The sequence below is a fragment of the Dermochelys coriacea genome, chromosome 3, assembly GCF_009764565.3.
Source record: "Dermochelys coriacea isolate rDerCor1 chromosome 3, rDerCor1.pri.v4, whole genome shotgun sequence".
In the NCBI taxonomy this organism is placed as follows: Eukaryota; Metazoa; Chordata; order Testudines; family Dermochelyidae; genus Dermochelys; species Dermochelys coriacea.
The window spans coordinates 193,657,915-193,684,733 of NC_050070.1; the positions used below are offsets into that span (position 1 = coordinate 193,657,915).

A 26,819-nucleotide genomic window follows, 5' to 3' on the forward strand; every position below is an offset into this window, starting at 1 on the left:
AGAACAAAAGAAATAGTATATTTGAATCCACCTAATACAAGTACTGTATTGCAATCTCTTTATCATGAAAGTTGAACTTCCAAATGTAGAATTATGTACAAAAAATAACTGCATTCAAAAATAAAACAATGTAAAACTTTAGAGCCTACAAGTCCATTCTGTCCTGTTTCAGCCAATTGCTCAGACAAACAAGTTTGGTTCCAATTTGCAGAAGATATTGCTACCCACTTCTTGTTTACAGTGTCACCTGAAAGTGAAAACACTTTCTCATGGTACTTTTGTAGCTGGTATGAAAGATATTTACATGCTCGTTGCGCTAAAGATTCATATGTCCCTTCATGCTTACACCACTATTCCAGGGGACATGCGTCCATGCTGATGACGGGTTCTGCTCGATAACAATCCAAAGCAGAGTGGACTGACACATGTTCATTTTCATCATCTGAATCAGATGCCACCAGCATAAGGTTGATTTTCTCTTTTGGTGGTTTGGGTTCTGTAGTTTCCACATCTGAGTGTTGCTCTTTTAAATCTGAAAGCATGCTCCACACCTTGTCCCTCTCAGATTTTGGAAGGCACTTCAGATTCTTAATCCTTGGGTTAAGTGCTGTATCTATCCTTAGAAATCTCACATTGGTATCTTCTTTGCATTTTGTCAAATCTGCTGTGAAAGTGTTTTTAAAACGAATATGTGCTGGGTCATCATTCGAGACTTCTATAACATGAAATATATGGCAGGATGTGGGTAAAACAGAACAGGAGACATACAGTTCTCTCCCAAGGAGTTCAGTCACAAATTTAATTAATACATTTTTTTTATGAGCATTATCAGCATGGAAGCATGTTCTCTGGAATGGTGGCCGAAGCATGCAGGGGCATATGAATGTTTAGCATATCTAGCACGTAAATACCTTGCAATGCCAGCCACAAAAGTGCCCTGCGAACGCCTGTTCTCACTTTCAGGTGACATTATAAATAAGAAGCAGTCAGCAGTATCTCCTGTAAATGTGCACAAACTTGTTTATCTTAGTGATTGGCTGAACAAGAAGTAGGACTGTGTAAACTTGTAGGCTCTAAAGTTTTACATTGTTTTGTTTTTGAGTGCAGTTATGTAACAAAAAACCCTATGTTTGTAAGTTGCACTGTCACAGTAAAGAGATTGCACTACAGTACTTGTATGAGGTGAATTGAAAAATACTATTTCTTTTATCATTTTTACAGTGCAAATATTTGTAATAAAATAATAATGTAAAGTGAGCACTGTACACTTTGTATTCTGTGTTGTAACATAAATCAATATATTTGAAGATGTAGAAAAACATCCAAAATATGTAATAAATTTCAATTAGTATACTATTGTTTAATAGTGCGATTAATTGCAGTTAATTTTTTTGAGTTAATTGCATGAGTTAACTGCGATGAATCAAAAGCCCTAATTTGAACCCAAGCATATCTTGGAGGGTTGTAATTTGCAGCTATATCAAAATGCTGTCAGAAGCAAAAATTATTAACTAGAGAGTGCAATGAGTTGAAGTACGCTGTTTTGCTGTCTATCTATAACAGTATTTTGCAGAATTACAAAAGAATCTGGCAATCCACAAATCTGAAAAGTCTCACCAAAAACCTTGCTGTCTCTCCCCACTTCTAACTGACCACTTAGTGACCACTGCAGAGTACTGTAATGAGGTTATATTATTTCATACTACAGTTCATTTACTAGTCTACTCTGAAGTATTGTCATAATTAAAACTAAACTACACCTGTCAAATTCAATGAGCACTTTGAATTTTATGATGCAATTTCCTTGATTCCTGCTCACCCCACCCCCCCGTAGTGTTTGTTCACAAAATGTGATTATTCACATTGCATCTATCAGACATTAGTGAGGTTTTACTCTTACAGTAAAATCACTTTTAAAAGAAAATGTCATGATGTACAACTTGTTCTACATGAGCCATCTTGTTACATCAGTCTCAACCTATGCAAAGTTGAGTTTCCAAGGTTTTTTTGGGACGGTGAGGGGGGTTGAAACTTCTTATGCAGTAAAGCTGAACAGGTTTATGAAGGAAAAACACTTTCCTAATTAATTAAAGTTGTATGTGTATCTTACTGCACTTTGAGAAATCAGCTCTGAAGCTGAGGCTGATTATTCAGTTAAGAAATATAGTAGTGGGAGTCTGTGATGTTGAAAGGTTTCTCTGTGGAGTGATTGCCTCAAGGAGGAGGGAATTTGAGTTCCCTTGTCTTGATACTAGCAGCTGGATCATGGCTAATTGTGGTAAGGCTCTGTTCCAGGGAATAGCAATAAAATCTTAGTGCTGTGCTGCTAAGTTCTGAGTCCTAGTTCAAAATCAAGAGGGATAAATAATGGAGGAGACTGAACGAATAGTAAAGTTAGGTGAGTTTTAATAGGATGCTGTCTGAGAACTTTTAGAACATTTTTTACAGGAGACAAAGAACAGATTTTAAGGATCTAAAATAAAATAAAAATAAGTAGAATTGGAAGACCAGAGGGGTTTCATAATCAAACCCAAATAATGTAACATGGGCATTGAAAATATGAGTGGAAAAAACCTTCTTGTCTAAGATGCTTGTGGAAAAGAGCACAGAACCTTAACTGAAAAAGTTTATGTTTTTAAGGCTTACGAGGGAAGATGTACACACGATAAGTAAAGTATTTCAAAATCTTCTAACAAATTAAATTAGACCAGTTAACAAAGGCATGACAGTGACTTCAGGTTATAGATCAGTTTCCATTGTAAATCTGATTTTGACCTTCACAGACTAACTAAATTAGAAAACACCCCAAATCCTCTTAACTTCGTATAACTTCTGGGGGAGAGTCTGAAGTTGATTTGACAGAGTAATTCTGCTATATAAGATTTTGAAAAAAATTGATGTCAATTTCACTTTGTGAAAAATCTTCTAACTTCTTTTGTAAAAATATGTTTAATCTAGCTAGGAACTTCAGTTTGTACCCATCTTTATCAGAATGATGAATAACACAATATTTGTATAGCTATTAACTATGTAGATTTTTGAAACCCTTACTGCTTTGCCTGCTTCAAGCATAGGACACAAACTTCACCAAAGTCCAGGGTGAGTTTGAAAGCCCCATCAGAAAAAAACATATAGGTTTAAGGCAAATTCTATTGGTGCAGTTCATGGTGTTTGTAAAGTTTGTTCTCATCTATCGTAAGAATCTCTAAAGCACCTGTCACATTCAGACAAATAGCTCATTCAGATTCAAGGGGTAAAATCCTGGCTCTTGAATTTTGTGATTGAATCAGTAAGGTCAGTATTGCACCCATAGAGTTATATACTTTGCTGACAGGGAACTTGATTCAAACATTATATTGTCTTTTTTCATAGAACAACTTGTATTGTTTTATACTACTGTATATCTATAACTATAGTAAAATATGGTCTCTCTAGCAAAATAAAATAAGATACAGCAAGTGTCCACATATCAGTTTTATTATAAAATACTGGCTTTACCACATAGGATAAGATTAGTGTCCAAAAACAGGCTAGTCATTCTGATCTTCCTGAGTCTGCTATCTCTCTAACCTTAAGGCCAGATTCAATGTATGGAGCTAGGCTTGCCAGCTTTCTATTTGGACAAAACCGAACACCCTAGCCCTGCCCCTTCCACGACCCCCCCCCACATTCCCCTCCCTCGGTGGCTGTCTCTCCCCCATCTTCACTCATTTTCACTGGGCTGGGGTAGGAGGTTGGGGTGCCAGAGGGGGTGAGGGCTCCAGCTGGGGATGCGGACTCTGGGCTGGGGCTGGGGATGAGGGGTTTGGGATGCAGGAGGGGGCTCCAGGTTGGGAGTTTGTGGCCAAGGGATTCGGAATGTGGGAGGGAGCTGCAGGTTGAGGCAGGGGCTTGGTGTGTGGGAGGGGGTACAGGCTGTGGGTGCAGGTTCTGGGGTGGGGCAAGGGATGAGGGGCTTGGGGTGCAGGAGGGGGCTCCGGGTTTAGGGGGGCTGGGGGTTGGGGCATGGGCTTACCTCGGGCAGCTCCCGGTCAGCGGCACAGCGAGGGTGCTAACTCAGGCTCCCTGCCTGTCCTTGCTCCACCCTGCATCCCGGAAGTGGCCAGCAGGTCCGGCTCCTAGGTGGGGGGACCAGGAAGCTCCACATGCTGCTCTCGCCTGCAGGCACCCCACCCCGCAGATCCCATTGGTCGCAGTTCCCAGCCAATGGGAGTGCAGAGCTATTGCTTGGGGTGGGGGCAGCATGCAGAGCCCTGTGACCCCTTGCCTAGGAGCCCGACCTGCTGGCCACTTCCAGGGTGCAGCGTGGTACCAGGACAGGTAGGGACTAGCCTGCCTTAGACCCACAGCACTGCCGACCGGACTTTTAATGGCCCCGTCAGCGGCGCTGACCGGAGCTGCCAGAGTCTGTGACCGGGTCTTCCAGTCGAAAACTGGATGTCTGGCTACCCTACATGGAGCCCTCAGTAGTTTTGTAGCATTACTAGGCACTGCAGTCTTTGATGCTTACATGGATGCAGTGTAGCTATAAACTACTTGGTTGGCCACCTAATGCTTCCCTAAAGGTATGATTCTGCTCTACTCAACTTCCTTCCATATATGATCATCAGCTTTTAGGGAGTAATGTCAGGGGAGACAGTGTCTCTCTGAAGTACTAGCAGAGGGCAGTTTTTCCATGCCTGAGACCTGGGGAGAATGAACTGTTGCTGAAAACTGAATCCAAAACAGAGTGGGTCAGCTTGCAAGAGCCATCAGGCTCAATTTTGGGGGCAGGGACAGGAGAGAGATGCCCTACACCAAAAATGTTGTATTTTTCATTTTTTAACTGCAAGAGGAGAAACTCAGTCCCTTCTGTCATTATTTCAAAAGGCTTCAGTAACCTATGCAGATCTAGTAGCAGGTTAAACTCCATGTAGTGGAACAGACAGCTTATTGCCATGAATTCTCCACATTCTGTACCCCCCTGCAACAGTTGCAGCACTCACCTGTGGAACAGGTGCAGATGTACCTATCATCTGAGATCTTCACAGCCTTTAATTTCACAACACCTCTGTGAGGTGGGACAGTGCTATTATCTCCATCTTATAAACATGAAACTCAGACACAGATAGACTAAGTGACTTGGCCTATCATCACAGGAAGACAATGGTAGATTAGGGACTTAAATTGAAGCTTTCAGGCCAATTCCTTAAAAACTGGACCATCCCTCCTCATCCATTAGGGAACTCATTGTTTTCAAAGTTGGTTAGCCTGCCACATAAGAACTTTATGAAGCCCTCTAGGAGCTTTGTGTTTCTTAAAACAATGCACATCTTGCCATTAGTTTCCTCCTTAGTGAGCAACAGGCAATGGGGTGATCTAACTTGCACACTGAGTGTCGATGAACCAAAGGAGGTGGCTTGTTTGTGCCAATTTCTCTTTTGTTCTTTTCCCAGCCTGGATTTGTAAATGCCCATCCCCCTCCATGCACAACCTTTGTTGATAATTGGTCACTGCCACGTTATTTCCTGGGTAGAGACAGATTATAAATCTCTTCTAATCATGTTAGACCAAAATTATTTCATAAACACTTGCTAGAGTCCATAAGCAGGATAGATGTTTTTCACACATTTTGTACTAAATGCTTAATTAGTCACACTTCATATTGATGTTCTATTTATAGTTTATAAATGGTTAATAGATGGTTAATAGCTGTTTTAATTAATAGTTACTAGTAACCTATTGGCTTGTTATAACTGTCCCTTTAATAATCTATATCACCTTCCACTGATGTGCTTAGAACCATCTAAAATAAATACATATCTCTAATATGCATATAACATCCATTAATCATGTATTAACTCTATATAAACCATTTATAAATAGAACCTAATATAAAGTGTGATTGCATAATCTAAACAGGCTACAAACCAGGAAAATGTCTAGATTATGCAGATACAGGGCTACCGGTGAGCACTCTTACCCCATGGCAAATTATTGTATTATAACAGTTGTATAATACATACCATTTTAGAAATGGCATTTGCCTGCATCAGCATTTAAAATAATATACGTTGTCCCACTTCAGATAAAAGGAAAAGAAAGCCTGTATGAAAGATCTGGAAAAATGGTTACTTTCTGGAGGTGTGTTATTAGAAAGTCATGTTGCTTTAGTCAGTGACTGTGACAGGTTGCCCCCACTTTAAGATGCCACCTGATGTGCTGGGATACCACTGAAAAAAACTAACGTGTGCAGCTAAATGTGTGCACAGGCTACTGTTTAGCTGCCACTGCATTGGCCTTGTCAACACTGGTTCTCCACTTGTAAGGTAACTCCCTTCTCTTCATGTGCCAGTGTATTTATGCCTCCTTCTGAAATTTTCACTCTATGCATCTGAAGAAGTGTGTGGGGGGGGTTATCCCTGAAAGCTTATGCCCAAATTAATCTGTTAGTCTTTAAGGTACCACCGGACTTCTAGATTGGTGAATCTTCTGGAGTTCACTTGCCAATTTACATTCTCAGAATTTTTATTCCTGAAATTTAGAGATACCTGGGCCACCAAACATTGGAGAAATTTGGATCTAAACTTTGCTACTGAGGACCTTCTCTTCTGTAATTTAAACACAGGGTTTTTTTCCCCAAGGACGGTCAAATTAAAAACTGTGTGCAGCTAAACAATAGCCTGTGCTTTTTTTTTTTTTTAACTAGGGATAGAAAAAACTGGCACAACTATTTTTCTTCCTCCCTTTCTGCTTCTTTCTTTAGAAAACCTGACCTATGAGGAAAGATTAATAAAATGGGGCATGTTTATTCTTGAGACAAGATGGCTGAGGGGGAGATCTGATAACAGTTTTCAAATATGTTAAGGGCTGGTAAAATGAGGACTATTATCAATTGTTCTCCAGGTCCACTGAAGGAAGGACAAGAAATAATGGGCTTAATCTGCAACAAGGAAGATTTAGGTTAGATTTTGGGGGATACTTTCTAACTATAAGGGTAGTTAAAGTCTAGAATAGGATTCCAAGGGACGTCTTTAAAAACAGGCTGAACAAACATCTATCAGGGATAGTCTTTGTTTACTTGGCCCTGCCACAGTAAAGGGGGCTGGACTTGATGTCTTCTTGAGGTCCCTACGAGCCCTATGTTTCTATGAGTCATTCTTCTCCCTGAGCAGGAATTAGTGGGAGCTATGGTGTGCAGCACCTGTAAAACTCATGCCATTTACTTAAGTGCCTGGAGAAATGAAGTATGGTTACATGGTTAAAGCACTGACCTAGCATTCAGGAGACCTGCGTTCAATGCAGAACTCTACCACAGTCTTGATGTTTGATCTTGAGCAAGTCACTTCATCTCTTAGTGACTCTGCTACCCATCTATTAAACGGTGATAATAGTAATTCTCTACCATGGGGGGTGTTGTGGGGATAAATACGTTAATAATTGTGAAGCTATCAGATGCCACAGTGTTGGGAGCTGTATAAGAAGATGGATAGATAGATTTAGGACCTGTCTACAAGGCAAGGCAAAGTGCTCTAGAGCAGTGTGATTTGTGGACTGCCCTAACATATTGTGCTTTAACTGCCCCTATAGACCCTTCTGGCATGCTCTAACAGGACTATGTTAATGTGAAGTAGGTACCTTGTAGAGTACACTAGTGTAGTCTATATGGGGCAATTAGCGCTCAACACATTAGAGCACTCTACAAATCACACTCTTCTAGAAGACTTTGCTGTGCCACGTGCACAAGTCCTTAGATGCCTAGCTTTAGACACACGTTTGAAATTCTTTTGAAAAAAAATCTTAATTTTATAAAAACTACCTGTCCAGGGCACTACTGCCTTTGCCATGTATTAAAAATATGGCCAACTGGACACAAACAAAAATAAACTAAGCAGCCTTCTCAAAACTGGGAAGGAAGGAAAAAACCACTCTAGCCATATTTCTCAAGCCAAGTCCTCAGCTCATCCCTCTCCCCCAAAGCCTTAGGGGTGGGGGTGGGGTTTCTAAAACAACATTACACAGTAATAGCTGAGAAATGTATGAAGTTAATTATAAGAGAGAGAGATGGATTCTATTACCTTTACTGGGACCTTAGAAAAAATTCTGAGGATACCTGAAATTATAACTTTTTCTGCCCATGATGGAACTTAAGTATCATTCATATATTTTTGCTTTTATTAATAGCCTAGTTATAAAGCTTGTCCTGACTTTCCTTGAAATATCATACCCAGTTCACTTATTACAGATTGATACTATAAGTTTTACATTTCACATAACTATTTCACATTTGGTGACAATGTATACCTTCAAATCAGCGGCACTGCGATGGGTACCCGCATGGCCCCACAGTATGCCAACATTTTTATGGCTGACTTAGAACAACGCTTCCTCAGCTCTCATCCCCTAATGCCCCTACTCTACTTGCGCTACATTGATGACATCTTCATCATCTGGACCCATGGAAAAGAAGCTCTTGAGGAATTCCACCATGATTTCAACAATTTCCATCCCACCATCAACCTCAGCCTGGACCAGTCCACACAAGAGATCCACTTCCTGGACACTATGGTGCTAATAAGCGATGGTTACATAAACACCACCCTATATCGGAAACCTACTGACCGCTATTCCTACCTACATGCCTCTAGCTTTCATCCAGATCATACCACTCGATCCATTGTCTACAGCCAAGCGCTACGATATAACCGCATTTGCTCCAACCCCTCAGACAGAGACAAACACCTACAAGATCTCTATCATGCATTCCTACAACTACAATACCCACCTGCTGAAGTGAAGAAACAGATTGACAGAGCCAGAAGAGTACCCAGAAGTCACCTACTACAGGACAGGCCCAACAAAGAAAACAACAGAACGCCACTAGCCATCACCTTCAGCCCCCAACTAAAACCTCTCCAACGCATCATCAAGGATCTACAACCTATCCTGAAGGACGAGCCATCGCTCTCTCAGATCTTGGGAGACAGACCAGTCCTTGCTTACAGACAGCCCCCCAATCTGAAGCAAATACTCACCAGCAACCACACACCACACAACAGAACCACTAACCCAGGAACCTATCCTTGCAACAAAGCCCGTTGCCAACTCTGTCCACATATCTATTCAGGGGATACCATCATAGGGCCTAATCACATCAGCCACACTATCAGAGGCTCGTTCACCTGCGCATCTACCAATGTGATATATGCCATCATGTGCCAGCAATGCCCCTCTGCCATGTACATTGGCCAAACTGGACAGTCTCTACGTAAAAGAATGAATGGACACAAATCAGACGTCAAGAATTATAACATTCAAAAACCAGTTGGAGAACACTTCAATCTCTCTGGTCACTCGATCACAGACCTAAGAGTGGCTATACTTCAACAAAAAAGCTTCAGAAACAGACTCCAATGAGAGACTGCTGAATTGGAATTAATTTGCAAACTGGATACAATTAACTTAGGCTTGAATAGAGACTGGGAATGGATGAGTCATTACACAAAGTAAAACTATTTCCCCATGGTATTTCTCCCTCCCACCCCACCCCCCACTGTTCCTCTGATATTCTTGTTAATTGCTGGAATTAGCCTACCTGCTTGTCACCATGAAAGGTTTTCCTCCTTCCCCCCCCCCTGCTGCTGGTGATGGCTTATCTTAAGTGATCACTCTCCTTACAGTGTGTATGATAAACCCATTGTTTCATGTTCTCTGTGTGTGTGTATATAAACCTCTCCTCTGTTTTTTCCACCAAATGCATCCGATGAAGTGAGCTGTAGCTCACGAAAGCTTATGCTCTAATAAATTTGTTAGTCTCTAAGGTGCCAGAAGTACTCCTTTTCTTTTTGCGAATACAGACTAACACGGCTGCTACTCTGAAACTAGTAAATGATACTCTCTCTACCAAGAATTGTGGAAGATCTGCCTTAAAAATTGCATGTATTAATTATACTTAAAGCAGTGTTAACTCCTGTTGTGTGTGCTTTGATATTCTTTTCCCCTGCCAACTCTCTTGTGCAACAGCATCCGATGATAGAATGGCAACTAGCTCTGCCTTGTTATTATGGCTGCTTAGGGTGGAAGGATGTTTTGTCTTTTGTTGTCTGGCTTGGAGCTGTAGGCTTAGGTGTTCACCTACACGAGGCCCCCAGTTTTTATCTCCTTTCAGCCCCAGCCCCTTACTAGTATGCAACCTTATTGACCCTCATCCTATAAGCTGTTATGCATATGATTAACTTATACATATGAATAGTCCTCTTGAACCAGACTGGGACTGGATAGAAGACTGGGACAGGGAACCAGTGTGGTAAAGGAAGTGTGGGGGAGGTGAGACAGATCTGATGAGGAGGAGCCAGGTTGCAGGGGGACAACTGGGATGGATGGGCAAAGAGTGGATCAGTTTTAAGTGCTAGTCCGCACAGAGGATGACAACCCACTACTGCTATCATATGCTTCATTGGCTCAAGTGGCAGAGATCTTTTCAGTGGATCTAAAGGTTCCAACCCTGCTTATGTCCTGTGAGTGTCAATATGATGCCACATAATGGAATTTCTGTTTTTTCAGTTTGCATTTTGAAAAATCTCAGAAATTAAATACAACCTATTAAGGTTGCACGTGCAACTTTAATTCTGGCATTATCTAACTTTTGAGTGCTTAACTTTGCAGCATTAATAATGTTCTTTTAATGTAAGTCTTTTTTTTTGTATAGTTATACATAAGGAAGAAAAGTTATCTTTAAAATGATGTACAATAGTCCAGGACCTTGGAAGTGCTCTTTTAGAGATTTTTACTATATTTTGATTAATGTCCATATTATAATTTTAATATAACACTTCAGGTGATGTGGTAGTGCTGATTAACCCACCTTTTGGATGTGCCCTGGGACTTGCTGTGCACCCGAGACATGCATCCATCAGCACCTCCACACAGTCTGTCATGTCTTATTATTTAATAAATGAAAACAGGCTCTAAACAATAAAGGGATAAAAATGTTCTTAAAAATTACAGCAACCAAGCTTTTTTATATGTTGACCCTACTGTATTACTGCTCCAGGCTATCTCAGAGTGAGAAATAGGTTCTCTGTTTTGGGTGTGTGTGTGTGTGTGTGTGTGAGAGAGAGAGAGAGAGAGAGAGAGAGAAAAAACATTTTTGATGAGACATCCAGGAGAAAGATAAAAGGCACTGCTTATTTATTTAAAGTAAGCATAGTTTTTGATTGACATGTACACTTTAGGAGAACTTTTAGTCTGCAGTGCTAAACAGCTTGCTGAAGAACTAATATTCAAACTACACTCCAGCACTTAAAATGCAGTCACTCTGTTTTTCTTCAATGTATTCAGTTTTTCCTGAATCAAATATTTTCATGTCAGATGTTCATGGCTTACAGTTGAAAAAAACAGCTCCTATTAGCAAAATGCATTTTGGGGGCTTTAGTTTTATAACCTCTATACATTATCCATTGAGTCTGTATCACATTAAGAGGAAGCCACAGTTTACATGGAAATGCATAACAATGAAGTCTCTCTATTCCATATGCGTATGTAACTCCTATTAAGAGGGTATATTCACTGCTGGTTCAAATGTCAGTGGTGATTGGAAGTTATTGCCATCTGACAGCTGTTCGGTAGTCTGTATAAAATGAGTTAGTGATCTCGGCTTACTACTGATGTCCACATTACAAAACCATCACCACAGCTGGCACTAATGGGCAACATTGTTGGCAGTCTTTTTGGAGATGCCAAGGTTGAATGGACATAGAGGCTGTTGCCCCAAGATGTGGTCCCCTAGACTTCAGGATTGAAGCATATGGTCAGATTCGCACAGAGAAGCATGCACTTCCAGTGTTGCACGTGTTTTATGGATAGAGAATTTCTCCAGGACTGTCCGATCTGATGCCCTTCATCAAGCACTACTGAATTCATTGAACAACACACACATAAGAATAGATCTCCACTATGATTATGAATTTTTTTCATTTATTTTTCAGATGGCTTTCACTTTTGTCATATTGTTCACACTTAATAAGTTTGACTCTTCCTATGTCACACTGTATCCTTGAAATAATTTTGCTGCACTGTTCTGTCCCTCTGGATTTTACAGCAGTGGATCAGGAAGAAAGTGCAAGCCCTAACAGAAATAATATATCCACTGCAAGTCTTACAGGTACTAATTTCTGCCAAAGAAAATACTGCAGTGTTTCTTTTGTGGGCTAGGTTAGTATTAAATTGAAATAAATTAATTGTGTAACTGCCATCATCAGTGTTTGCAAAACTTGTTGCTAAACCAAATAAGCCCCACCTGGGAAAAACTGTAGAAGCAAAAAATCTGTCATCTTTTTCTAAACACCTGGAGAACTCTTCTAATTATAGACTTTTCTAACCTATCCTATTTATGTATAGGTTCTTATACCATGCCCATTTCCTTGTTCTATTGCCTGATCCTTTATCCATAAAGAGTGAGGTGTATTTATTAAGGTGCCTTAAAATTTTCTTTTCTTTCATGAGAGTCCTTCTTATCATCACTGAGAAAGTCCTGAGAATTCCTCCCTTGTTCTTTCAATTTAACCTCCTCCTCTTCCACTGTTAAGTCCTGTGTTGTAGCAAGAAACTTTCTAGCTGAGGGATAAATTTAGGTGGGACTTTGAACCCCATCGGCTCCATTTTTAATTAGTCAAAGGATTCTTCAGAGATTTAAATATGATTCATGTAAACAAAAGCCCTCACAATTTGGGGTCGTGTCCCTTTAAATTTAGTACATGTTCATTAAAATCTTTGAATTCAAATGGTGAACAAATTTAGAAATCAGTTATAAGAAATTAATACAGCTATACATAGGTTGATACACTATTACTATCATTTCTTTTTGACTTCAGTCATGGTGATGAGAAGGTGAGAAGCAATGATTTGTTTGTTTCCTTTTAATTAATTAATTGTTTTGGTTTTTGACATAAAATGATTTTTTTTTGTCTGAACAGATCTTTAGCATGTAAATATTATTGCTATCCCTTTTGACATGATTGGCTAGCCAAAAATTGTCTCAGTTGGGAGGAGAAGTTGGTGATGCAGTTTTATGTGTTTACAAAGTATGTACAAAGTCCTACTGGAGGAATCAAGTAACAGGAGACAATTTCCTTGTTCACAGCTACAAGCAGGGCCAGATTAACCTTTTGTGGGCCCGGCGTCAAACATATTTGTGGGCCCCCCTTGGAAGCAACGGAGCATGGCGCGGGGAGGTCAGTCCCTGGAGTGAGGGGCCAGCCAGAGGCAAAAGGGTATGGCATGGCAGGGGAAGCCCCGCTCCGCCCAATGAGAGGGCACTATTTACAAACTGGCAGTTGCCCCACGCACAGTAGCCTGTCTGGCCCTGTGCTGCCAGTGTGCCCATTCCCTTGTGGGGCGCCCATGCCACGTCATACAACCCACCCGCCAAACACCCCCCCCCCAACTCCCTATAGCCAGAGGCCCCCCAAGACCCAGCTGGAGGGCAGGCCGAGAGGAGCAAGTGGTGGGTTGGGGAGCCAGCGGGGTCTCGGGGCACAGTGCAAGCGGAGCAGGCCGGGGCCCCTTCTAAGCATGGGCCCAGCTCCATGGAGCCACTGGAGCCATTGCAAACCTGTCACTGGCTACAAGCCTCTCTTATGCAGCACCCAACTCAAAATCTGTCTCTAGGTTTCCCTCAGGGCCACACTGTGCTTGCCGAGTCTGTGTCCGGGACTTCTATCTCTGTCTTTGTATGCTTCTCTGCTTTTCTCTCTCCAGTGAACCCACCCCCTTATCCAAAGCAATGCACAGCGAAGCCTTCCACCCATGTAGTCCTAATTCCTAGGAAGACTCACATATGCCTTTGTTTTAGGTGGTGGTTGCTATAAAGGAACTTAGCTGTCTTTTTATAGCTATCTTAAATGAAAGGCAGCAGTTCTACCCATCAGCTTGAAGGAGTTCCAAAATCTTATTTTCTTGTTTATTTGATCTAATTAGTTCCTTAATGTTTAATTGCCTTCTGGGAGATCTTTACACTATTGTGTTTTGTGTTTTACATTTATACCTGCAAAACAATGGTATAGTTAAGATGACTGAAAAGCATTGCATTGTATTGGTTCTGGCAGTGATGATTGCAATTTGTGGTATCTGCTTGTTTCCTAATTTTGATGAACACTTTCACTTTGAGTTAGTATTCATTAATCATTGTGACTGTACAGTATTAAGAAGGCACAATAGCAGCTCCATAATTAAGAAGACGCTGACACACGCACTTAAAGTAGGACTCAAATCTCTTAGCTATCTATGAATGACAAAAGCCTGCTTCCCAAACTTAGAGCACTTACTTTTTGAGTACTGAAACATTTTCAGAGAATTTTAAATACATTTATAGATTAATGTATTCATAGATTTTAAAGACGGTGGGACTTTTGTGATCATCTAGTGTGAAACATAACATAGTTTGACTTCTAAATTGGGGGAAGGGAGAGGCAGCTCCCATCAGGTCAATGGGGCTGCGCATGGGGGAGGAGCAAATTCCGTACCCGCCTGAGGCTTGCAGTTTGTGGGGGACAATGACCCCCTGTCATCCCTCTCCAAACTATGCCCATGGTCTGAATTCCTGCATAACACAGGCCATTGGACTTCCCTGAATTAATTCCTAATTCAAGACCAATAGCTTTAGAAAAGATCCAATCTTAATTCTAAAATAGTGACGGAAGATCCACCACAATGCTTGGTAAATTGTTGCAATGGTTAATTAGCCTCACTGAAATGCACAGTGTTAGACTGAGCCCACCTTATCAAGCGATACAGATTGCTCTGTATCAGTGACCTGTCCTTTTCATTATTTTCCAGATTCTTAATCTGTGTCATCCGCAAACTTTATCAGTAATGGTTTTAAGTTTTCTTTCAGGTCTTTGAAAAAAAATACCAAATAACAGAGGGCTAAGAATTGATCCTTGTGGGACCCCACTAAACACAGCCACTCACTAATGGTTCCCTGTTTATATTTACATTTTGAGAGCTGTCAGTTAGCCAGTTTTTAATCCCTTTAAACATGTGCCAGGGTGATTTTGTATCTTTATAGTTTCTTAATCAAAATGTCATGTGATACTAAGTCAAATGCCATCCAATAGTTTAGGTATATTACATCAAAACAGTTACCTTTATCAACCAAACTTGTAATCTCATAGAAGATTAAAATTAGTTTCACAAGATCTTCTGTCCATAAACTCATTCTGATTGGAATTAATTATATTACTCTCTTTTACTTCTTTATTAATGGAGTAATGTCTTGTAAACATTTTAAAATGGACTTGCTAATCTTTTTATGAGGGGTACCTTTTTATGAATGGCCAGTGGGAGCTTTGGGCGGCCCTGCAAATGTAAGCAAACTGTCTGGCGGATTACCCTGACGGGCTGCGTGCAGCCCACAGGCTGCAGGTTGCCCACCACTGACTTAAATGCTCCAGTCTCTCTTGCCACCCAGACAAACTGGACTCACTTATATCATGTCACGTTTAGGTTGCTTCCAGTCCCAAGAGACCAGTCACTTACCCCGGATCAGTTGCTACTCTAGATTTTACAGCAAAGACAAGTCTGGTAGCCAATTCTACAGTATACTAACTAAAAGTTTATTAGCTAAGAAAAGGAAGTAAGAGTTATTGAGAGGTTAAAGCAGGTAAAATATATGTACAGGTGAGTCTCAGTCTATAATTCCAAATGGTGGCAGAGATGCAGTAATCTGCCAGTTTCCCAAAAGTCTCTCGGGACTACCCAGAATAATTCTGAGGATCTCCATCTTCTCATTCAGTTATTCTGCCCTGTTAGAATCCAAACAGTTCAGAGATGAAGGTTCTTTCCTTGAATCAATTGTTATAGTTTTTTCTCACAAAAAGCAAGCTCACATTGTCACTACCCATGTGGCCTTTCCTTTGAGATGGAGAGTGAGGAATGCATTTTGAGCCCTTGACTTCCAGTCATCACACACAATGACCATTTGCTTTGAAATTAGCACTTTTCTGTTAAAGTTCTTCATTTGCATTACACAAGGCACCTTTCTTGTTTGATGGGTTATTTAGTTACAGTGGTATCCACAATGTAAATTTATTTGAGCATAAGCTTTCGTGAGCTACAGCTCACTTCATCGGATGCTGTAGCTCATGAAAGCTCATGCTCAAATAAATTTGTTAATCTCTAATGTGCCACACGTACTCCTTTTCTTTTTGCGGATACAGACTAACACGGCTGCTACTCTGAAACCTGTCACAATGTAAATGTTTGCTATTGCATTATAACAGGATACAGATAAGTGAAAACAATGCATGTAACATCCCATTAGTTTTCATGAAGTTTAAACACTAAATACACTCTTATACAGTTAACAATTACTTTGATCTATACTCATACACAAGTGAATTGACCTGGGGCTTCAGCTTGAGCTGGCACCTGGTCTTCCAATGTCAGTGTTAATCACCGTCTCAAAGAATGGCATAATATTTGTTTCCATCTGCAGGGAAAATGCATTTTCTAGAGAGGTGTTGCCCCTTTTCGACCATAGTGGCTAATGAAAGTTCTGGATGTTCCAGAACTCTATGGATGTTCCATCTGGAAGTAGAAACTGAAGGGTCTGGTATTTTCATTGATGCATTCTTGTTTATTTCCAGGGAAGGTCCTTCTTCAGGAGGAACCAAGAACAAAAGGAGCGGTTTCTTAGTTCACAGCTCCAGGCCTTTCTAACCAACCAAATCAGCTTTTTCCAGGGTCCTGTTGTGTTCACAGGCTGCTGCTTGGTTTTCTTGCTTTTTGCCTCTTCCTCTCTCTCTCTCTCTGCTCTTGTCTTTTTCGGTCTTTTGTCTCTTCTGCCTTCACATGCACATATACACACCCATACCCCTACCCAAAACAATACTCAGCCAAAAGCTCGTGGGTGGGTTCACACACTCCTTTTGTTTTAGATAGGGGATTATATTTACAATCATGTTAATTGAAGAGTATGTTTGCACCTATCAATCTCAATGGGGTTTACACTCAACCCACAACAAGATTTCATCCCACTCATAACAGAGGGGAGGCATGTTAGTAGGGTCCACATAGGATATTCAAGGGCACTACTCCAATAATAATAAATGAAGAAATTAATAATAAATAAATCAGATTGTCTAGGAGCCAAATCTCAGGCAAGTAATTAGTAAGTGTTCTGCCCATCCTCAAAATGCAGGTTAGATTGCTACATTTGGAGGCATGTGAAATTTTCACTCTTTCCTTTATTTTACCTTACTATCTTGTTCATTTTCACTGTTCTCCACTACTTCTGCCCCTACATTAGAAGCCATGATAGTAGAATTGCAGTGGCCAGCCCACCAGATGGACCCGTTGGAGAGCTTAATTCCATTAAGGGATTGGAGCTGTGCTTTTTAGGATCTTACGTTGCTAAACTAGTGTCATGTGGGATATTTTAGGAGAATGTTTTCTAAAATGCAATTTTATAGTCCAGAACTAATATCTTGTAACACAGTGAGTGCTTTGTGCACGTACTATGACAGTTACCACTACAACAGCTCTTAAGCAAGCTTAACTGAGTGTCTGCACTGAAACCATTTCAGATCTTTGGGACAGCTCACACTTAGGCTCATTATAGGAGTTACCTAATCAGCAATGAGTTGCACCTAGACCAGTAGATATTTAAGTGATTACTTCTTGGAAGGTGTTCATCCAAGTGTAAATTAGTCTGTCTCAGAACAGATTTTAGCTAGTGCCTGGCAGCTTGGATGACTGGCACATTGTCATTTTCATAACACACCTATAGAGGAAAGTGCCAAAAAACATAAGCAGCATTGGTACAGTTAAAAAATTCCATTCTTGTTCTACGTTGCTAAGGCCCAGCAGCAGAAATACAGTGGCTCTAGTTAATGTTTGGGGTAAAACGTGCTTTGAAATGTGTCATGTAATCTTTATTGCTTTAATTACTATCTTTGATTTTCATTTGTTTTTGCGGGAATTTCAGTGCATGTGAAGTGAAAGTGACAATACTGCCAGTCATACTAAGTTTTGTGGTGATTCTGTGCTGTTTCTAACACACATCCACTCCCCAGTATTCATCCTCTCGATGTCCCTGGCCTACCCACTCCCCAACTATGGATCGCACCATGCCAAAGAGTGTGGTATAAAAATTAATATGGATAGGAAACCCCTTTGCTGTGTGGAGGCCATTGGAGAAGGTGTCATGGAGACAGATCACCTTCCTCTCCACCCATGTAGGCTGGGAGAGATTGCATAGAGGGGGGAGTCTCTGTGCATCTTCTGATTTTTTTTTTTTTAAGAATTCCTTTGATGCAGACACAGGGTGAAATGAAGACAGACACATGGATGGATTTTAAGCAGCAGATCAGACCTTTTATTAAACTTTAACACAGTGGAGGGGTGCTACCATGAGTGGGACAGAGGGTGCAGAAGGGTGAGGACCTCAGTATGTAAGGGCCATAAGGTCTGACTACAGTCTTGGAAGGCCACAACATCTCATTCTATCCCATAAGTCCAAGGCCTATCACCAAACAGGTCTTTTACCTCTGGGAACCATTTATTTTATCCTTTTAACTGCACTGGAAACCAGCCGCAATTTGTGATGAATTAACAACCAACCACCTCTGTTGGGTGCTAAGTTTCTTAACCCACTATGGCTTGAAGGTGCTGCAAGGAAGGCAAAAAACTCTCTGGTCCTCTGTCAATTGGCACATGGAAGAAAAAATTCCTTCCTGACCCCAAAATGGGCAATCGACTAGAACCACAGCATCTGTCAGGCCAGATTCCTAGTTCAGGAAGGGTAGGATGGGGCTGCTGGGACAGAGCCAAAAGAAACTCCAGTGGCCTCATTCCAGGTTAAATCCTGAGAGAACCTGGGGAACGCTGATCAGTCAGCTCTTCTCCCCGCTCCCAGCTGGCCAATGGGTGCCAGAGACTCCAAGAGAGGGAGGAGCTATCTGGTGTCCTTCAGTGTGTGTTTCCCTGTCTGGCTGCTGGGACTATGCCCTTTAATGTATAGTGCTCTAAGTGAGGATGATGTGTGGGAGATAAGGGTTGTTTTCACCATTAACAGAAAAAATCTCCTGTGAATATTTGACCAAAACCATACATGTTTTCTGATTAGCTCCATTCAAAGAAACTAACAATTACTTGCAGCATTTTAGATTCTGTTCTCTAGCAAGACATTCGAAGACTCTGCAATTTTTACAAATTATAATGGATTTAACAGAGAAATGGTTCCTGTAAAACAGAAGGCATGCACACCAGTACTTTTGTTTGTTTAATTTATTTAGCACTGCCTGACAAGATGGCCTTGGAACTGTCTTATTTGGTCATTATCCTATTGATTAAATAATGTGATGAAAAGTGCATGATAATGCAGTGTTGAGAGATTATTGCTAGACACTTTGCAAACAAAACTGCTAAAGGGAGAGCAGTTGCAAAACCTTTAGCATTGCTAGGTAATTAGAAAGCAAGGAGGAATTAAAATAAGGGGTGCGTGGTATATATAATGTAGTGATTATGTGCAGATAATGTTTTGAATACCCTCTTTTGCTAGCTCTAAATAGAGTACCTCTTAGTACAGGAAATGCCTGTTGAACTACTTATTCAGAATCCTTAACAAGCTGTTGGATGTGTCTGTTTGATACTGTGACAGTGCAAATAAAGCATGGACCTTTTTTTGTTGTCGTCGCACATTTCTTATAAAAATGTCATATCTGTACAATATATCACACAGAAAAAAATAACATGGACAATATTCAGAAAAAGAAAAGGAGTACTTGTGGCACCTTAGAGACGAACAAATTTATTTGAGCATAAGCTTTCGTGAGCTACAGCTCACTTCATCGGATGCATACAGTGGAAAATATAGTGGGGAGGTTTTATATACACATACCTCTGTTTTTTCCACCAAATGCATCCGATGAAGTGAGCTGTAGCTCACGAAAGCTTATGCTCAAATAAATTTGTTAGTCTCTAAGGTGCCACAAGTACTCCTTTTCTTTTTCTGAATACAGACTAAAACGGCTGCTACTCTGAAATAGACAATATTGTAGATGTGAATTTTGTTTAGAATAATTATAGTGAATTCAAGCCCTATGCTGATGCATCATTTCTTTAAATGACCATCTAGGGTCAACATTGGGATTTGAACATGTGACTTGCTGAGCTAAAAGCACAAACCTCTACTTCATGAATTAAAGGACAAATCTATTAGCTACAATCACTAGCAAATGCCTAAGTGTCTTATGTGGACCAGCCTCTAGAGGGGAACAAAGACCCACGCTCTCAGGATGTGGATTTCATAATGGAGATAAAAAGAAAAGGAGTACTTGTGGCACCTTAGAGACTAACAAATTTAACAGCTTGTGCCACACACTCTGAAAGAATTTTTTTTGACAGCTTGTGCCACACACTCTCAAAGAATTTTTTTAAAATTGTTAGTCTCTAAGGTGCCACAAGTACTCCTTTTCTTTTTGCGAATACAGACTAACAAGGTTGCTACTCTGAAACCTGTCATAATGGAGACAATCACTTTTGCAGCATAATTCTCCCCTCAGTAGTCCTTGCAGGTATTGGGGCACCATGAGTTTAGGAGGGCCCTGCAGGAACTGCCAGAACTGTCTCAAAAGGCAGGCTCCAACATGGAAAGAGGAACAGAGCCATCATTGTTTTATAGAGGGGGAGTGATGGTGGAGAGATGTGAGAGAAATCAACCGGAGATTGGCATGTGGAGGTGAACAGGTTAGGAGAGGGAAGTGTGAGTTTAGAATGGACATTTTGGATTGTGGCTAAAAGAGCCGGACATGGAAAGTGATCTTCAAAGATGTAGTCCTCCCTGCCCTCTTTGAATCTGTGGTTGAGGCTCACATGAATATTGCTACATTCAGTTTGTATTTTTCTGCTTGGAACTGACAAAAAATTAACATTTGAAACTTGATGACAAATAACTATATAGCTGAAATAGAACAAAAGATAACTGTATGATGTAGACGGAGGGACATATTCTCATTGCAGAATCACAAAAGTATGAGGATTTATTCCATGCTCCATCACACCTAAGAAGATCTTCTATGCATGTACGGCAGCAGATTATCTGAGATACATGAGGCTGTGCATACTATGTATCTGAGAGTAGAACTCTGGCATGAAATCATAAATCTGTGTAGGTGGAATTGCAAAACAATTCAGTCATTTTCAATGATAAGAGAGCCAGAGGTGAAAAAAATGAATGAGTGTATTATGTTGTAGAGATGGGAATACAGCCCCGTTGCAGGTATATCAGAGCACAGTAACTCAATGTTCTATGTCTAAAATAGCTTTTTTTAATTCAGTTTTTAAATTTAGTTTTAAAAGGCAGATTTTTAACGAGATGACCTCTGATAATCAGTTGTTAGAGAAAAGCTGGAAACAACAGTTGGCTTCATCATGTTTTAAGGTGCCATCATATATTTAGCACAATTTCATACAAAAAACTACTTTAAGAGAACAGTAAGGTTGCAAAACCAAGTGCTCAAAAGTTTGCAAATATCACAATTAAAATTGTCTAGGCAAACTCAATTTGCCCACCATTGTGCATATGGACGATGAAACTATTAATCTAGTGGCTAAAGCAGAGGATTAAGAGAACTTTTGTGTACTATTTGCTTATTAATTATGCTTTGCATTTACATAGTGTTCATTTATAGTGTTCAGGGGTCCATGTGATTTGTGAACTTGGGTGTGCAAAAGAATCACCATTTTGTAGATAGCATAGTCAAGCACATAGATTTGGCACATTCATTTTGACAAGCAGCATAATGAAGTAGAGCCTAAGCTAAGTCTGCCATATTAGAAACCTGAATTTTATTCCCTGCTCTGGCAGAAGTGACTCTCTGTAACTTCTAATATCTTTAGTAATCTTAACTATAAAAGGAGGGGAGCGGGAGTCATACTTACCTGCTTCCTAAGGTAATGTTATGAGGCATTGCTCTATAATAAGGGTTGTGAAATGTACAGAGTTATTAACACTTAGCCAGTGGAAGAGGTGAAATGTAAAGTTATGGTCTCCTTGCTCCCAACCTAGCACATTTTTTATATGTTACATAGTATTTTGATAAGGAAAGGCAAACTACCTGATTGGCAGGTACACACAGCTCAGTGAGGCTTGCAAGCATGCAGATAAATCATCCAGAAAGCTAAGGATCAAATGCTGAATGGTGATTTTCAGAAGATTATAACTTGGTCAAATTAGGTAGATTTTCATGTTGATTGCAAAAGTCATCTCTCAAACCTGGGATTATCTCCCTGCCAAGTTTCTAGTTCCTGGGGCATGAGATCTGTTTGAGTCTGATTTTTTTTTTTTTATATTGACAAAATTCCTACTTTTCCAAAGAAAACAAATCAAGCCGGAGGCAGAGATTATTCCAGCCTGAATGGTTAAAATTTGGAAAACACATAGACAAATGAAAACAGGTGAGTATAATGGGAAGTGTTTAGGCAGCTCTAAGGGAAGGTGTTGCTCTACATTCCACTTACAACAACAGATTTTTTGTGCTGCTTTGCTCCACTGCTCTCTTTCTCTACTATGCTGGTGATTCTCATTCACTCCTTTCCTTTGTAACTCTGGAAGCATGTTCCCACTAAGGCAATTGTTCCAATAATAATCTCCCTAATCCATTCTGTTCCCACTGATGGCATCCTTCCCACAGAGGAGATTATTCTTCAGCCCATGCCTGATTCTTCCGCCTAAGAATACAAAAATCACCATTTATTTCCAGCTCCCAGAGATACCATCTTTTCTCTTTTAAATAAGAGATCCCTGATCTTTCCTAGCACTGTGCTTATCATAGTGCAGACCTCTCTGATATGAGACTCTACCTCAGCTCTATCCTCTTCTCCCTCTACTGAGGCCATCCTTTCCCCTCTTAGAGACAACCTGATTCCACAGAAGCTCTCATTTCTCCCTTATCCTTCCATTACAGGGACCCCCAAGGCAGATGGCCTTTCTAGCCAGGCTTCAGTCTTTCTCCTAGAAGGAACAGGCATCTTTTCATTACAGGGCCCTGAGCTCCATGATGAATAGGAGTCAAGGAAATTAAAAAATAAACAATAGCATCTGACAGCCCGACCAATGACCCAGGACTGTGCTGTGGCACCAAAAGATAATTATTCTAAACTGACCTACTCCTCTCCTAGCAGCAACACCTCCCAGCTTTTTCTTCTTTTAGCAGCAACTGACTCCAGGCCCTGCCTGCCCCCTTGTTCGTAGCATTGGCATAAAGCTGGAGCTGAATGTTCAAGAGAAAGATAGGCTCAGCCATCATGATGGGGACAGCTTTGCTGTCAGGAGAGGAACCTGATTGTGATACACAGGTTGGTTCCACATAGGGGTGGAAGGAGCCATGGAGGGGAAAAGTAGCTATGGGGAGTAGGAGAAGGGAAATGCCCTAGGAGGTGGAGAAAGGGAACAGAATGGGGGGAGAAGGCATGAGCGAGAATAAGGTAGGGGAGAAACTACCGTGTAGAGGGAGAGAAGGAGGAAAGCATAGTAGGGAGCAGAATGGTCGGAGGGAAGGGGAGAGGGAGAGGGAGCCATGAAATGGGTAGGACCCAGGTCATGGGGGAGAGAAGTGAGGAGTACTCAGGCCAGCTTCAGAACTATTAACTTTAATTTGTGGATCCTATTTGCCATTTTTCATCTTAATGAATAAGCTGGTGCATAGTCACGTTTGTATAATGAACATGCCCACTTTGGTGTAATGAAGATGGAATATGCCAATTTGAAGCTAATTCTTGCCCTCAGGAGATTGCAGGGAGTGCAGCTGTGGCCAGCCCCTGTACTGGACATGCAAGTTGGGGAGAAAACAACTCCTTTAATCTTTCCCTTCCTCCCTGTTACATAGCCTCACAAGACTCAGTCACAATCTAGCCTTTGCAAAAAAGAAAAGGAGTACTTGTGGCACCTTACAGACTAACAAATTTATTAGAGCATAAGCTTTCGTGAGCTACAGCTCACTTCATCAGATGCATTTGGTGGAAAAAACAGAGGGGAGATTTATATACACACACAGAGAACATGAAACAATGGGTTTATCATACACACTGTAAGGAGAGTGATCACTTAAGATAAGCCATCACCAGCAGCAGGGGGGGGGAAGGCGGAAAACCTTTCATGGTGACAAGCAAGGTAGGCTAATTCCAGCAGTTAACAAGAATATCTGAGGAACAGTGGGGGGTGGGGTGGGGGGAGAAATAACATGGGGAAATAGTTTTACTTTGTGTAATGACTCATCCATTCCCAGTCTCTATTCAAGCCTAAGTTAATTGTATCCAGTTTGCAAATTAATTCCAATTCAGCAGTCTCTCATTGGAGTCTGTTTTTGAAGCTTTTTTGTTGAAGGATAGCTACTCTTAGGTCTGTAATCGAGTGACCAGAGAGATTGAAGTGTTCTCCAACTGGTTTTTGAATGTTATAATTCTTGATGTCTGATTTGTCTCCCAGTCCACACAAGAGATCCACTTCCTGGACACTACGGTGCTAATAAGCGATGGTCACATAAACACCACCCTATATCGGAAACCTACTGACCGCTTTTCCTACCTACATGCCTCTAGCTTTCATCCAGATCATACCACTCGATCCATTGTCTACAGCCAAGCTCTACGATATAACCGCATTTGCTCCAACCCCTCAGACAGAGACAAACACCTACAAGATCTCTATCATGCATTCCTACAACTACAAGACCCACCTGCTGAAGTGAAGAAACAGATTGACAGAGCCAGAAGAGTACCCAGAAGTCACCTACTACAGGACAGGCCCAACAAAGAAAATAACAGAACGCCACTAGCCATCACCTTCAGCCACCAACTAAAACCTCCCCAACGCATCATCAAGGATCAACAACCTATCCTGAAGGACAACCCATCACTCTCACAGATCTTGGGAGACAGGCCAGTCCTTGCTTACAGACAGCCCCCCAATCTGAAGCAAATACTCACCAGCAACCACACACCACACAACAGAACCACTAACCCAGGAACCTATCCTTGCAACAAAGCCCGTTGCCAACTCTGTCCACATATCTATTCAGGGGATACCATCATAGGGCCTAATCACATCAGCCACACTATCAGAGGCTCATTCACTTGCACATCTACCAATGTGATATATGCCATCATGTGCCAGCAATGCCCCTCTGCCATGTACATTGGCCAAACTGGACAGTCTCTACGTAAAAGAATGAATGGACACAAATCAGACGTCAAGAATTATAACATTCAAAAACCAGTTGGAGAACACTTCAATCTCTCTGGTCACTCGATTACAGACCTAAGAGTGGCTGTCCTTCAACAAAAAAGCTTCAAAAACAGACTCCAACGAGAGACTGCTGAATTGGAATTAATTTGCAAACTGGATACAATTAACTTAGGCTTGAATAGAGACTGGGAATGGATGAGTCATTACACAAAGTAAAACTATTTCCCCATGTTATTTCTCCCCCCACCCCACCCCCCACTGTTCCTCAGATATTCTTGTTAACTGCTGGAATTAGCCTACCTTGCTTGTCACCATGAAAGGTTTTCCTCCTTTCCCCCCCCTGCTGCTGGTGATGGCTTATCTTAAGTGATCACTCTCCTTACAGTGTGTATGATAAACCCATTGTTTCATGTTCCCTGTGTGTGTATATAAATCTCCCCTCTGTTTTTTCCACCAAATGCATCTGATGAAGTGAGCTGTAGCTCACGAAAGCTTATGCTCTAATAAATTTGTTAGTCTCTAAGGTGCCACAAGTACTCCTTTTCTTTTTGCGAATACAGACTAACACGGCTGCTACTCTGAAATCTAGCCTTTAGTATAGAAATAAGAGGTTAACAGTTTTCTAGATACAGGGTGGGGTTTTGAAAGGCACTCTTTATTAGCTTATTTCTGCTTCCATTTAGTGGATTGACTACAGTGGGAGCAGAGTTGGGCTGACCCTGAATTCTTTTGAAAACTCCACCCACAGAGTAGTGCAGTTTTAGGCCTTGTCTACGCTACATAATTTTGTCGACAAAAATCAGCTTTCCTCAACAAAACAGTGGACTAGAATGTTCCTCTCACCGATGTAACTCTCCTGCTATGCTGACAAAATAAAATCACCTTGATGAGAGGCATAGAGCTTTTTGTGGAAAAGTTAGATCAGTGTTGACACTGTGCTTGCTTATATCACTGTAAATGGCCTCTGGAGGGTGTCTCCACAATGTCCATCCTGACAGTTCTGGTCAGCAGTTCGAACTCCACTATCCTGCAGCCAGGTACACAGGCATCTATCTCTTCCTCTTCAAAAGACCTGGAATTTTTGAAATTCTACTTCTTGTTTGCTCATCATGGAGAGCTCACATCACATCTTCCCAGCTGACCATGGCGGCTTCACGCAGGAAATGTACACTGGAGTTGTTGGATCTGCTGGGTCTGTGGGGAGAGGAAGTTGTGCAGTCCTAGTTCTGCTTCAGCCATAGGAACTTTGATACCTGTGGGCAGATTTCTTGTGGCATGTTGGGGAAGGGTTGGGGAAGCACATCAGTGCTATGCAAAGATCAAGGAGAGGGCAAGGGAGACAAACCATTGCTGTGGTGCAGCACCAAAGACCAGCTGCTTTTACAAGGAGCTGGATGCCCTCCTTGGCGGCGACAACACCTCCACCTTCAGGAGCCCTTTGGATACTTTGGGCAAGAGGGGGGTTGGAGACAGTAGCCAGCGGACTCAAGCCTGAGGACAAAGTGGTGGATGGGGAAGTGGAGTTGGAGATTGAGGTGGGACAGGTGACAGGGTCATCTGGTAGCATGGCAAACCAGGAGCTCTTCCCAACTCC

At 41.3% G+C, this 26,819-nt stretch overlaps 1 long non-coding RNA gene across 1 annotated transcript in view; it reads left to right on the forward strand.

The window, feature by feature from the left end:
• Positions 1 to 2,249: 2,249 nt before the first annotated feature.
• LOC122459564 overlaps positions 2,250 to 26,819 on the forward strand; it is a 66,338-nt gene continuing 41,768 nt past the window's right edge. The window contains exon 1 of the long non-coding RNA XR_006280347.1: positions 2,250 to 2,398. This is a non-coding gene — a long non-coding RNA (uncharacterized LOC122459564). The remainder of the gene's footprint in view (positions 2,399 to 26,819) is intronic.